The following is a 15,264-nucleotide window of genomic DNA, read 5'->3' on the forward strand; positions in this document are numbered from 1 at the left end:
TATTACATATTTGCAAAATCGCTTCATTTATATCAGTGTCGCGCAATTTTATTACTAAGAGAGAAAATTTTATGTATCAATTTATATACCAATATTTATTAATATTTTTATTCACTTGTCACTGCCGTATTAATAACATGTCACCATTATTATTACTGATTCTGTTATGTTTATCAACGTTATTCGGCTTTTTACATTGTTTTGAAGAATGGCTTTTTACATTGTTTTATTTTCTATTATCATAATTTTCTTGCATCGAGAAAGAATTATAAAAGCTATTAAGATTCAATTTTAGCGGAACTTCACAATTTATGTTAAAACCATATTCACTAAAATTCGTCTTCAAATGTTTTTTTCTAGAATTCTATATTAGTCAAGAAATTTTATACAGTAATCACAACACACTACGTTATCTTATTATAAAATCATTTCTTCAGCGAGCATCCCGAAAGTGAAACTTACGTTCGTGGGAAGGACGGTGCACGATTTTCACGACGCAAATAGAAGAGCGTTCGTTTCATTCGTTCTTTATTTTTCGTTTTTTAGAGCGGAGCTTCTAGTGGCTTCGGGTTCGCGACTAAGTAAATACTCGTGCTCTGTCTCATTTTCCGTTCCCTCTCCCTACGTTCCCCTCTCCGCTGCAATTTCGGTCGCTTCGTTTCTTACGCTTATCCCGCTTCCCTCTTTTTCGTGTTCTCTCTCTCTCTCTCTCTTCTCTCCTTTCTTTCTCTAGATCTGTCTTTATTTCAGAAACACGAAAAGAACGGAAATTTGGAAAATGTCCAAATGAAAAAAAATGAAGAGGAGCCAAATATACTTTTAAACGAGAATGTTAAATAAGAGCGTTTTGACTTAATATTTTTAATCGAAATTAGAATTTAAATTTTCGATCAAATGTGCAACCGATTCTTTGTGGCTATAGTCATATTCGATAATATCTGGCAAAAAATCAACTATTGAATAACTTTGAGAAGCATCGGAAAGAAAGAGAGTAAAGAAGTGAGCCGAGCATTGCAGCAAAGAGTGCTTTAGAAAATACGATTGGTAGGAAAATAACCGAAGGCAATGTGCTTTTGTGGCGCGTCAAATTCATGATTCGCGATTCCGAGAAGGCCATTATACGTTTATTTCGCAATGCGCGGATTTTTAACTTGGATTTACAAGTGTCGTTTCATGCATGTTTAACGGCGAACATAACTACAAGTGATATTGGAAAAAATATACGCGACAGTAAATCCCATTGCTTTTCTTCATCAAAAATGCAGTGTCGTTTTTCTCATTTGTGTGGTACTTGTGTATCTTCCTGTTCTTTCTGTTCTCCGTTCAACGCCACAAAACTTAAAAGACGGAAGAGCGATAAAAAGGGTAATTTAACCCTTTCAATAGCATTCTAAAGGTTAACGTTTATTATCGAATGGCATCGATAAGCTTTGCAATTATCTTGTACGGAAGAGAGAATTAGCGACGATTTTACCGACACTTTTAATCGCTTTTGTCCGAGATTGTCAGGTCACATCCAGCCTCTCTTTCGAGTCTTGACCATTTCTCGAAATTCCAGAACGATAGAAATAAGAAGAAAGTCAAAATAAAACTTTGCAGGAAGACCGCAATGAGGATAATATAACTTACGGAAAAGTTAGTTTGTGAGCTGAAAATGAGAAGCCATAAATAATACTTTTCAGTTAAAAACAAACGTCGCGTGCATTAACCATATCACGTTAAAAAAAAGTGCTATTAAATCGGAATCTGTTTCATGATTTATCTCAAAAATACACTTTTCACATTATTCTTTTTATAATGATTTCCGCAACTAATGGATTTATTGCACAAAAAATCTTTGTATGGTGCAAAGTAACAAATTGTCTTTCTGCATAAATTTTGTAAAACTAATTGATTTTATGTTATCTTTGAATAATATCATGTTAAAGAAATCAAAAATTTATTTTCGAGTAAATCCGGTTGCGGAAAACAAGGTATTTTGAACTCCTGAGGAACTCGCGAGCGACTCTTCAAAATAGATGGGCGCGTGCAGTTGCCCGATGTTATTTCATTCTCGAAATTGACGCCGACATCAATCTTCCGCCGCAACACGTGTAACCGCGTCGGTATCACAGCTCAAATGACACGTGAAATCGAATTCTCTTGTAGATACGCGAATTGTCTCTCGTGGTCAAAAGTAATGAAATATTATTTGCAATATTATTTAGTCGAAAGCATGAGAAGTATTTCGAGATTTTTGTTTAAGCTTTTTTTCGCGCACATTCTAGTCTTTATAGATGAATCCTATGAGTAATCCGAGTTCCAAGCGTACTTTGAATGGCATTGCGCACTGAAGTGGTGGATTGATCGTGAAACGAAAGCATCGCATTCTCGAGGAGTGCGGATGACAATACTGAATGGCCCGCTCGTACCTTTCAAACGCGGAATAACGGTCAATCGTAGGACAATAAGGTCGCGTAAGATTAAAGATCGATGTCTCGACTCTCCGGCGCGATACACCACGAAATTACAATCTTCCAGGTGAGGCTTGTCGTTCCCATGGTAACCGAGCTTGCCTCAGCTCTCTCTCTCTCTTTCTCTCTCGCGTCAGGATCTACTTGCCGTGCGTTCTCGTCCATTTGGCCGCGTACTACCGGTAAAAAGTGTTCTCGCAAAATGAGTGTTTATTGTGATGTTTATGCGATACTGCTCGATTATGTGTAAAATACGTTTCACGCTCTCACTGCGAAGTATGAAACTCGCGCTATGAATAGTGTAGCGAGTGTCATACCGACGTTCATTTTATGTTACCGGCTTCGAATACGATTTTATGGTGCTGAGATCTTTATTGCCTATCGCAAACCGCTACCGCTACGTAACCATCGTTACGATTATCTGTATGACTCTGAGTAGTAACACCACTAGCTATTGGAGCCAGTCCAGCGTTAAACCAAATTAACTGATCGCCAGTTCGATAACGATCGTTGACTTTTCATCCCGACTAATGCGGCTAATTAGCTAATTCGATACGGAGATACGATGGCAGAAAGTGTTTGTGCCCTTAATGAGATTATTAGCATATTAATGCACTCCATCGGAAATTCACTCTCGGCTTAGTACGATGTAATGCAAAATTTTATGCGCGTAGAACAATGGACGCCGCGCATTTTTCCCGTTAATCGTCTGGCTGTTAATTAAAAATTGAAACAACTACACAGCAACCAAGAATTACCCGGCGCTATTCGTTCCGGCGAATATTAATTATTCTTAGAAACTAATGGAATCATATATTATCGAAACACGAAAACGCCACGCCCAATCCATCACAGCACAATATTACTCACAATACGGTATTTCGATATTCACTATTAGTCGAATATTAATCATTTTATCGTCAGACTATTAACTTTAACCGATGGTTCAAACTTGTCGATTGCCAATATGAATGATATATTATAATGATATATCGCCAAAAAGGAGAAGTTTAAAATTTTATCTGGCAGCGCTTTCCTTGTGGTTTTTGATTTTTCGAATAAAACTAAAAGTCTAGAACTTAACATTTAATAAAAATAAAATTTATTTTTCGAAAACACACATCAAAGAATATACTTCCGAGATATCTCGCAAAGTAATCGATTGCGATCCTCAAGCAGCAACTTTCCAGAATAACGCGAAAGTGCTGAGAGATGCGGAGCATATCGCGCGGGTACAGACGACATGTATCGAGGTAAAAAGTCCTCACGTCGCAACATCTTCCGATGTAGCATCCGATATAGACTAACTGCCGAGCGACGAATGTACTCTCGAGATAATTTCAAGACATCTCGAGGATCGGCTTTGCTCTTGCCACATGACGTCAGCTCTAATCCTCGCCTTCGAAGAGTGTCGTTCCGAAGTCGGATTTACCTTCCTTATCCCTTCTGTATTCCAAGAAGGAGCTCTCGAGATGTGCGTGCTCGAGAGAATCGATCGAGAAACAGCATCCTCTCTTTTTTTCTTCCCCTTTTTCTTCTCCTTGACATATTTAATTACTTATTGCAACATTCTGTCTAATCTTCAATTTGGGAACGAGCTCACATGATCCCAGGAAAAACATTTTTTTTCTCCTGATTACGATCCTTTCTGCTGTATGTAGTCTGAATTTCTTTAAACGCTTCTCCATCGATTTCTTTCAATCCGAGTTTGAAAAAATCCGAGTTTTAGCATTTAATTTATTTTAACAAAACTCTCACTGAAGATATAAAATCAGCCATGGATAAGCGAATAATAATTATTTTTATTTCGTTTAATATTAGCAAGGTATTCCATTCGCAAGATATAATTCCTTTACTGATAAAATTGAAGAATTTGCATGTATCGCTTTCTGTATTTAAATGGTTTGATGATGGTGACGTCAGAACGCACGGAAATCTCGATATGCAAATGACGAAGATTGAACGGAATGAGAACCTAAGCCAATTGTGATGAAGGCTCGACTCCTGTAACCTTTACCTTATTCTTCTTCCTCCTCTTCTTCATCCCTTCACGTAAAATATTCAATTGCTCATCCTCTCCATTTCGTCGACCAAGCGTGAGTTCGAAATTCAGGCGAGCCCCTTCACGAAGTTTCACCCTTTTAGCCGAACTAAAAGCCATCTCTTTCTCCCGTTCTGCTTCGTGCTTCATTCCAAATGCCGAACATTTCGCACTCTTGACTTCACCAAGCCGACTTCCCTGATGCTTCAGGCCAGGCTGAATTTTTTCCAACTTCTATCCAAGTCGCTAACGACTCAAATTTGACATTCAGTATGCAAATGTCGTACAATTAAAATGTTTCAGTGAATAAACGCGCTCTGTCATATTTGTGGTGGCCGAAATTGAGGAGTGTAATTGACACATTTATTTATTATTAAATTCATTGAGAATTTATCGTATATTCTGCAATCTGCGAATTTTCCATTAATCGCACTTTAGTTCCAATATATTCATAATGTTTGATGAAAAATAATCTAACACTTAAATTTTTAACGGTGAATATTAATTACGCTATTGTCATGCACGTTATTGTCAAACCTCGCGGTAAATTTTGCATTTATGCTTATTGGGCAACCCGGCCACCGACCGATGTAAAACAATTATAGCACAACGTGAGCAGACATAACCACTCTGATTACGCGCGTGACCGCACCGGATATGCCGCCACACTAATTACATCGTAATATTCAGACGAATAATTTCGAAAAACTACTTGCGCCACCGTCGGCTTTGTGTATAAAATGCTAATTAAATGGTCGTTTCGCGCACAACGACAGTGTTAATTTCGAATATCATGTTAATTCTGTGTTTGATGAGCTGCAACTTTTGTCACGCGATTTATCGCATGCATTTTTAATAATTTCCGGGTACAAAATAACTTTTTTGCTTCTCTGAAGAAATTTCATTGTGTTAATTACCCGTAACGTCTGCGCGTACGTTTTGTTCTTTATATAACTCTGCCTATATAAATGCTAATGAAGACGCGTTTATTTTTTAACCGTTCCGTCTCGGACATATCTCCTAAATTTATGTTACTCGTGACAGTTAAAACGCAAATGATTACACATGATTTCTCTCTTTTTCTCTATCTTCGCCGGTCGCGTAATTTCGAAATTGTTTCGAAATATGTTTCAGCGAGTCCCTTCTCGAGCGGAGCCGCGCAATCAACTTCGTCCACGATCGCACGATAGGTTTGTTAGTGCTTTTCTCTTGGTAATTGCGGATTTTTGCAACTTTATGAAAAAAACGGATTTGGCACAACCGATCGAGACGAATAGATGAGAGAGGAGAGACAAGTGCTAATAAAATGGGTATTATACGGGTACTAACGGGAATAATTCAGTGTGGTGTCCGTTAATGTATCCCGCACAAACTACGTCGGTTATATTATCTGCTTTAATGACGAGCGTGGATTATGCGACGTGATTCGTTTCGTATCGCATAACGACTCTTCGGTAAGTCGTTTCGGCTTGTCGAAACTGCCGGTGATACTGCGAGAGAGACGCGTAGAATTCTTTGAGCAATCGATATTTATTGCGACTTCAAATCCGATCGATTAATAATCTTTTGACGTTAATCTCACTTTTAACGATAGAAAATAAAATTTCAACAATTACAAATAAAAATCCACTCCTAAAAAAGGCATGAAAGATCGATACTCGAATGTATCGAAAGTATTGTTGACGCTTTTCCGCGACGCTGATTGGTTATCGCGATTATTCTGACAGTTTGATACTTTGAAAGCGAAGGTTATTTTGATGGTTATTTAAAATTAAAAAAAATTGTATTAAAATATTTACATTTCATAATTATTAAATTACCATAATAAGTGCGCGCGCGTAGCGCGCACCTGTATTGTCCTAGATTAAATTTCTTATTTCAAAACGATGGCTGTGAACCAAAAGCGGGCACATTGGAGTGCAAAAGACATTACAAAATTAAAACAAAGTAAATAGACGCTTTGGCCTTAATTTCATGCCTGTCTTAGTTTGATAGGAAATAATCAGGGGAAAGGAAAATTGAGGGAATTGTTTAACAGGACGGATTCACCGGTGATCACGTAACGACATTGACAGGTGTTTCATATTTGAAAGCAAATATCTATTTCGAATAAAAAAGTATTCGATATCCGTGGTTTTTGGTTTTTTCTTAATGTCGTAGGTGAATCGTTATCTGTTTCTCAGATTGTTTAGGAAATTGGCGAATGCTGTCGAAGAGAGATGGATCGCCGGCGAACGAAGCGGCATTCCCAGCGGAGCGACAAGTGAAAATGTCCGAACATAGTCAGACAAGACTAAATCCGTGATTGTTTTTTTATTTTCTCACATAATGTCATGATGTAATTTTACTTTTTTTTTTAATTACAAGTTGGCATATATATATATACTTCTCACCGGTGTAGGCGGTTTTCCTTTAACGATAAGAACACACGACTGACAATGAAGAAAGCAGAGCGTGCAAAATTGCGACTGCCACTACTATATTTCAACGTAAAAATATAATATTGTACTCGGGGGCAGAATAATGAGGGGTGTTATTTCCGCGCCGAGCTTCTCGCCTTTCTTTAACGGCTTTCTGAGTCTATTTGCTTCGTTCCTTCGATACTGTTCATTCGCGTCTTCCACTCCCATTCCCACGCGATACGCTTGCACTCTATCAAACTTATCGGTCCTCGCCGATTATCGTTTGAAAAATTTCTTACTTTATTTTTTTAACAAGTATATTTAACACACGTTACTATAAAAATCGCGTATTAAAATCCCAACGTATAAGAATTTGATTCTCGCATTTAAAACATCTGGTTGTCAATATAGTTAAAACTGTATGTGTGAATTTCGTGCTGTCGTACGATTGTGCTTTCTGAGGATTTTAAATTAATTTCTATTAGGTTTTTAAAAGCACTCGATGTCCAGATAGAATTATGGTTAATCGCAGTTCGGTCTGCAAAGGTCGAAAGCGAAGAGAAGGCGCGGAAAAGGTCAGCGTAGTGGACGAATTTTATTTGTGGCGCACTTCCAGACATCGATTTTTATAGTCGTTGCGGAGCGGCGCGTTTACCGACGATTTTATTTCTATCGAAAACGGAAAAGCACATAATGAATTACTCAAGATTCACTCCGCATCTGTTAACTAATCGGCTTACGGAATCTCTCTTCTTGCTACAAGCCCGCATAATATTGTCGGCCGCAAGCGGTCGATCGCGTGGAGTTTGCCCCATGGATTTAATCGAAATGCGTGCATGAGAAACGCGATTAATAGAATCGGAGAGTACGTCGTCGAGTACAGAGAATTCTCCGTCGGTTAACGTTACTGTTTTGGCGCGCGCACACACTGGCGCATCAGCAGGTAGGTACGTAAGGCGATGCGGGTGGGAAATGCGGCAAGCTTTCTACATTAACGCATAGACACGGACTTGCGCGAGTCACGTATCCACCGAGAATGGAAGTGTAAGTAAGCGAATAATGTGCATTTGCATCTGCAGCGTGAACCGGGCATGAGGATCTTCTCGCGCCTTGCAAAAGCAAACGACCGCTGCGCCGCGTCCAGCACTCTTGCAAATCCTATTTAACTATTCACAAGTGTGAATGCAATATCCCGTCGCGGCTGTTTCTCTGCGGATTATAATTGCGTCTTTGGATATTTTTGGAACACGAAAATTTTTTAAAAGCGATATAAATTGTGTTTACATTTTTATCTCCGCGCGCGCGCGCGCGCGCTATCTGACATACGTCTTTTTTTGCCATTTTTATTCGAATCAATGCTATTTCCAATGACGCGAGTCGGAAAAAAGTTCTGACCTGAGCTAAAAACGCGGCGGTTAGCTTTAAGCGAGAGATTAATGAGTTCCTGTATTAATGGAAGCCCGAGTAGCTTTCGGCATTATCGACTAACGTTGCAATTGGCCTTCACTGTGTACCGCGACACACTTCTCGATGCCTATACACCGGGCATCCTTTTCATGATCGAAGGTTTCAATTCATCGTGAATTTAACGCGAACCGGAGATGAGGATTCCGAAAGGATCGATCGGGGTTTGTTTGCCGAAAGCTCACACGGAATCCCGGAGGCGGCCACATCCGTTCTCTCTCTAAATATGTGAGGTAATATTGGATGCCACGCTCATTCCAACGATTTGCCATCGCTCACACGATATCGCTTGCACCTCGTTTATGTTGCGCAAACGCGCGGTTATCGCCTACGTATAACATGCGATTTTCACCGTAGCTGTAGATAGTACGGACAACGCGTGCCGGACATGCCATAAGCGAGTCCTTCCACGAAGGCAGCTGACCAAGAACAGAACGACCTATTTCAGTCTTTCATGTAATTACTTTTGAAATTAACTTAACTTGGATTAGTTAACAGCAAAATCATTTATTCGCGCTAAATCTGTGATTACGACTTTACGCTTATTTATATTTAACAGATCCAGTTAGGCATTTTTCTGCATGAATTACGGAAACGATGTATAAAAGATATATTGCAATTGTATTTGTATAAATACACATCAAAATGTATACATTTCAGTAAGAAATTTTGAAGTTTATAACGCCATATATCATCGCTGGCATGGAAAGGGCTAAAGCTAGCTCTTTACGACTGCGTCTGCAGTTAAAGATTAACGTAAGAAGTGCGCGCACTCGAAAACTTGGCTTTATATTCGCACTGTTATTTATGCAAATGCTCCGCAAACGCGGAGAGTGTAAAACTTATTAAAGCTCGCCTGCAGATGTCAGCGGCAGAGAAGTCAACTCGGTAGTCCCTTTATTGCAGCGACGAAACTTCGACAGTCGTTAAAAGGCATACAGAAATGTGGACAATTTCGCGAAATGATAAAAAGAGATAATGATTGTTGAAACTAGATGAATAATCGACGAGTAACGGGGACAGTTGTGCAGGTTTTAATAGAATCACATTTTGCACTATCCGTCAAATAAAACAGGTACTTGCGCATGGAAATTCGGATAGAAGCAAAGTTACACGAAATAGGATTTCCCGTGTTTGCATTACGCTACTTGAAGCTTTTTAATCAGGTAGCTATTGATGATGAGACGGAAAACGAGAGGAGCCGACAATATAAACCCATGATAGTCGAGCTCGGTGGCCGAATACAGTAACTTAATTGTTTCTCCCCACTAACGTGCGCTGGTAATGACTTAGCCGTGGGCGTATTTTGCTAACTAAAGTTTCTCAGGCGCAGTTGGAGCCAACTAGAATAAGGTGCTGGCAGGTTTATTCAGTGCGCAAAGTATCAAAGGAGATTCTTAGTACTGTTACTTTCCTTACGTAGCCGCTTATTACAACTAAATTGATTATCAGATTATCGGTTTATCAGACATACCAGCGCGCACTAAGAGCTATCAATTTTGCGCTATCGACAATCTCGATGAGACTATAACGTTTTTTTCTTTCGTGACGAGAAAATTCATATTGCGTGCTCTGAAAAGAAAAACAACGAAGAAATTCAATGACCCGCGGTATTGTACGTGTCGCAATCGCCACTTCTGGTTAGCGCGAAGTTTGGTGACGGAACTGTAGTTAGCTGACTAGTCTACACGTCGTTACCCGAGCCAGGCGTTGGCGCGAAAGAGAATAATGTGGAAAAGGACGGCGTCATGTGTCATGGGCCATGTCGACTCGTATTCAAATGAGGAATGTGCGAATAAGTTCCAAAATTAATCCTTTTAAAAAGTCTTTTTACTTTGTTTTTATTTTGTAATATTTGTAATATTTTTTTATTCTTCAAGAATCATACGATTAATCTCTTCATTTAAATGCGCGAAAGAATCAACTAGTTGATCACTGAATAATTACTGAATTTATGCTTTTTTTAGTCACATTTTGTTTAGTAAAACTCTAGTGCAGTTTTTTCCAATAAATCTAAAAATAATTCAAAATAAAAAAGACTTTGCGTGAATTTAATAAATTTATCATATGTTCAAATGTTATCGGCGAATGCCACAGGTGCCAACATTCTCTCCGTCGAGAGGTATTTTATCGTGGCATCGAAAATTGCGAGTATTGGATATTTTTGTGTTTGGGCGAATGCTGTTTCGACACGAGAAATATCTCTGCATGCACAAAATGTTTGCCGTTAATTTTGCTGAACGCCATTTGTTTGGGTGGGAGATTTTGGGCGGTGGTCCGAATTTCATAATGCGCAAATGTAGTTTCTCGCTGCAAGTGCAATCCCATTTTTCATCGCAAGGAATGAACAACGAGAGAGCGGCATGAAAAAATGTTGGTGCAGATTGTATAAATGTTGGTGCAAAGTGTCGTTACAAATGCCCAAATTGTTCGCATTGAAAAGGCTACAAACATTTCTGACTAAATTGGATTAACAGAAATGTAATTGTCGACGCTTTAGATTTTTATTTAGGCTATTTCGGTTATTTATTTTGGCGCTTAAAAGTGCCAGATGGTGCATGTGTGTGTGTATCGTGGAAACACCGATATTGGCAATCTGACGATAATAAAAAAATGGTGCAAATATGAATTAGATAAAAAACGATAGAAAGCGCCTTGTTTTTCGCTAAAGACCATCAAAATTTATTCGTATATTTAATTACAGAAAATCGCGCTATCAATAGTTATACATATATTTGTCTGAATGGATGTTTTGCCGCGTTTCTCGGTAAACAATACAAGTACAAATGTAGCGAAATGTTTTTTGCATCTAGTTTTCACCTGACGTTTTCAGCAAAAAAAAAAAGACAGGAGCAGTCGAGCCTAGTTTCAGAAAAATGATGCAAATATTAACGCCACTTTTTCGGGTCAAGTTAAATCCCTGTGCTCTCTCGTTACGCAAAATTCTTTCCTTCTATAGGAGCTCCCTGTTTCTGCATGCATCGAAAAGCCCTTGAAAGGGATGAATGTTCGCAGATGGAGGCCTCTCTTACCGCGCTCTGTTTCGGGCTGAAAAGGTGTTTTTAACCATCGCGCCGCCACTGCCCCAACCAATCTCGTAAGAGGCCAGGCTGTATGCTAATATCGCCCGCGGAAACCCGTTGAAGAATTCACTTCGGGATTCATCGCAACTCCGCATCAAGAATTGTCGCGCATGAATACATTTTCCTCCCTACATCTTGACAAGTCAGTTGGATTGAGATTTCTTTCGAAACGATTTGTCCCCAGCGATTTCGAGACAATAACGCCTTTATAAGAATGCATTAAATAGCAAAACGACTTTGTATTTCAGACGAGACGCTACTCCGCGTAAAATAACGCTTCGGAATAATTTTATTATCCGCTCCCGTAGTAGAATATGCCTCGAGGGCTTATGGTTTTTTTAGTTTTTAACTTTTTTACGCTCTTACTGATTCTAATTTTGATCTCTCTTGAAAAGTGTACGATTCAATCGTGTCAGGGAACATAATCCGCCGCAATATTGTAACGCAGCCAGCACCACGCGTGCGATCGATACCGCCGCGTCCGTGCCAACTGACTTCACTGACTAATCCACGATGCATATGTATCTGTATAGAAGGGATGTGACGTTCATGTAGAACAATTCGAGGAAAATCCCGAAGGCCAAAGCCCGGAGTGAAATGTTGCCGAATGACGGCGGCGGCAGCGGTGGTTTTCATACGGCCCGCATCTAGTACGGTGCAGGCGCCTCGAAACTTCGGGATTAAGGGAAATATCGAATTAGCGATAGATGTGTGTGCAAGTACAAGCTCCGAACTCTCGTTTCTACCACGTCATCCCAACCACGTCGTTTCTCTTGCGCTCCTGTCGCTCTGCGACGCCGCTTAAATGGGCGGACTACTAATTATTCGGAAGCATTGTCGGGAGCAAGTCTGCACAGGTCTCGACATGGTCTGTCCGCGAATACATGGCAATACAACCGGCTAATTCGCGTCATGAATGTTAATCGCTCCAAATTAATCCGGAATAATGTGCTCGAGATTTTGTCCTTTGACTCCGCCCGTTGTTTGGACAAACTCACGTGACGCTAAACAGCGGCTAATGTTATCATATTTTAACAACGTGAGCGGAAAAATGAACCGTACATGATGAGAAACTAACATGTAGAACGAGTTGCACATGTTGAAGGGAAGGTAATCAAAATAGGATTCTCGGAGCGTCGCTTTGCAACGTCGCTTCATGTATTCAGACGATGGCGTAAGATAAAGTAATCAAGAGACACAGCCGTGTCTCACGCTAAGTTTACACGTAATGCAACGAAGGATCGATTTAATAATATTTCAGAGTAATTTTGATTTAGGAAATTGAAGTTAATGTTATTTAATTAATAATTATTATTTGTGTATCATATATGATGTAAATATTTCTTTCTATTCAACGTAAAATTATTGCAAAACTTACTCATTTTATATTCTTTCAACTTTCAGTTTATTACAAAAGATCAAATGATACATAACAAATTCAGTGATTGTCACCAAATTTCAATATATTAAAATATTGGATTGTGTAATAAGTAATTTTGTATTTTTCAATAAATCATAATGTTTTTAAGCAACACGCTTTTACGCAAAAATTATGATACAGGAACTTGATTACAACTTTGACAAACGAATATTTAGATTACATTTTAATTAACCATTTTCCTGTCAGATTATTTTTGTCGAAGAAAGTTCAAAAAATATCAGATTTTTTTACCGGTGATATTGCAATAGTATACTTGCACTTTTTCCGACAAAAGAAAGTAGACAGGTTTATTTTAAAAATTCGCAATTACTTATTATATAACCCAATATATTATTTCATCATTTTCTGCAGGCTGGAATGAATCAAAGTTACCGTTGAATAGTAATAATGGATATCTGATTTCTATAGGGCAAATTGGCGATATGCTAAATTTCTCTGACTCTATTGTCGCCTGTGGGCGTGTATTTTCCGAAAATTAACGGTTACGTGCCTTATCTTTCTGCCTTGTCTTGATACGTTCTCGAGAGAAAATCAGGAACGAAGAAGAAAACATTAGAGAGAAAGAGCGGAAAGAAATGCATCCGGAAATTGGAGAAGTTTGGAAGAGTTTCCAACTCTTTATCCGAAAAATAATCGCGTATGTTCTATTATTCTCGTAGAATAAAAAATTTCATAAATTTAATACAAATTATTTATATAAAATATTTTAATACTAAGGCGAATAATCCCTTATTAGCCTTTTGCGCTGGCAATTAATTCATAAGGCGCGCGTGCTCAACTCGGCTGAAGCAGCGGGGTCGTCTGAAATTTTTATAGAAATTATTTCAAGTTAAAGCAGCGAACTTTTACTTTAAATTATTTAAAAAATTTTTAAGCAGACGACGTACTACGTCACGTCATTCTCATGTCATTCCTACATTTGGAAACAAACAACAATTGACGTGCTACGCATTTTGTCATTTCAGCGCAAGAGATTATAATAATGAACTAAGTAACACAATATAACACTTTCGCATGTCCCGAGCAATTTTGTTTGTTGCTAATTCTACTTTGCGAAAATTTGAGAACAAAACGAGTGGGAGTGGCAACAAACTATTCAGGTTATGTTCGCACTATTATTTAATACTAACTCGTCAAATTATATCGTTCTTCAGCCGGGGTTCGGCTATAAGTAATATCGTTACATCGAAGCAAACAAGATTACGTCGATCTCGTATAAAAGTATCCGTCTTCCGCGGCCCAAAATCTTGTTAGATCTATTAAACGGGCGCTAAGCATTCTCGAGAAGATATTAAACGAGATAAGTAGACAACGACACGAACGCAAGGACACCACTGAGGTAGAGATGTGTAATGGGATTTGCGGTTGCTTCGGCCAGTTTGCGGCTGTACTCTACCGACGCACAATAATAGCAGGCTCGCCTGAACTGCGACTATGAAGTTTCTCCTCCACTCTTCGCAATTATAAATGCTGGTAATTAATCTCGCGTGAGCTTTTAAACGTCAGAATATAATGCCGTTGTTTAATCATCACTGCAAACGGCAGAAACTTACATGGCCAAGCATGGAAAAGAAGCCGGCATTTCATAATCTCTCGGGATGCCGTAAGATACTGCAGACGGGAAAAATAGGCGCACACGTGACGGCGCAAAAGCGATTGTCAGGATATGAAATGGACATCCTGAATCCTTTCCATGGCTGGAATGAAACTGCCGGGCGGATCGATCGGGCACCGGGCGGTTGCTTTCTAGATTGCCGCTATTTCGCAGAGAAAATGATTTCCGGCATTGGAGCGCATCGTCGCTTCGCGAGCGTGTCAACAAAGATCGGTATCGGCAAGGACCGATTTCGCTCGAGGGTAGACAGTGGTAAACTGAAATTTCTTGCCAAGGATGCCCGCGTATATATGGATGACGTAGTGCTTTATCTTTCAATATTATCTTCTCAAATCCTTCGCTATACGACAAATTTATCTGCGTATTTCTTTATTTTCCTCTGTGTTACCAATTTTTTTTCTGTTACAAATATGTTGCAACGCGGAGTTCGATGAATTATCAAGCGATGGTGAGCGCGACGGCCAACTCGAGTTTACAAGTAACACGTTGAAGCTGCGTGCAAACGATGGGGTATTAATTCCTTGTTCGGCCACACGTATATGTGATGAAGCCGTCGTGTCATCAACAGAATTCATTTACCGCCGAGCGTTGCCGAGCGTATCCTACATTCAACGCGAAATTCTGCCGCAACCAAAGCCACCTTCGCAACATCGGCGACGCTTTGTTGGCCGTCACTTTTGTTTTTTCTTCCCCCCCGTAAAATTGGATTTCAGAGTTTTTAGGATCTCGGCGAGGAACGCGCAATTTCACTCGAAATTTTAAAGC

The 15,264-nt window shown here is 39.3% G+C and overlaps 2 protein-coding genes across 8 annotated transcripts in view; one reads left to right on the forward strand and one right to left on the reverse strand.

The window, feature by feature from the left end:
* Positions 1-15,264, forward strand: part of vari (MAGUK p55 subfamily member vari) — a 126,100-nt gene that overhangs the window by 72,208 nt on the left and 38,628 nt on the right. The gene's annotated exons all lie outside the window — the stretch shown is intronic.
* LOC105672945 (A-type potassium channel modulatory protein DPP6) overlaps positions 1-15,264 on the reverse strand; it is a 57,080-nt gene that overhangs the window by 34,460 nt on the left and 7,356 nt on the right. For 2 of the 7 annotated variants that reach the window (XM_067356750.1, XM_012368226.2), the window contains exon 1: positions 463-2,821. The exons of 4 other annotated variants lie outside the window; for them this stretch is intronic. The gene's annotated coding sequence lies outside the window, so the exon portion shown is untranslated. Of the gene's footprint in view, positions 1-462; positions 2,822-15,264 lie in introns of those variants that run through there. One more of the 7 variants, XM_012368224.2, reaches the window with a different exon arrangement.

The sequence above is a fragment of the Linepithema humile genome, chromosome 6 (genome assembly GCF_040581485.1).
Source record: "Linepithema humile isolate Giens D197 chromosome 6, Lhum_UNIL_v1.0, whole genome shotgun sequence".
In the NCBI taxonomy this organism is placed as follows: Eukaryota; Metazoa; Arthropoda; class Insecta; order Hymenoptera; family Formicidae; genus Linepithema; species Linepithema humile.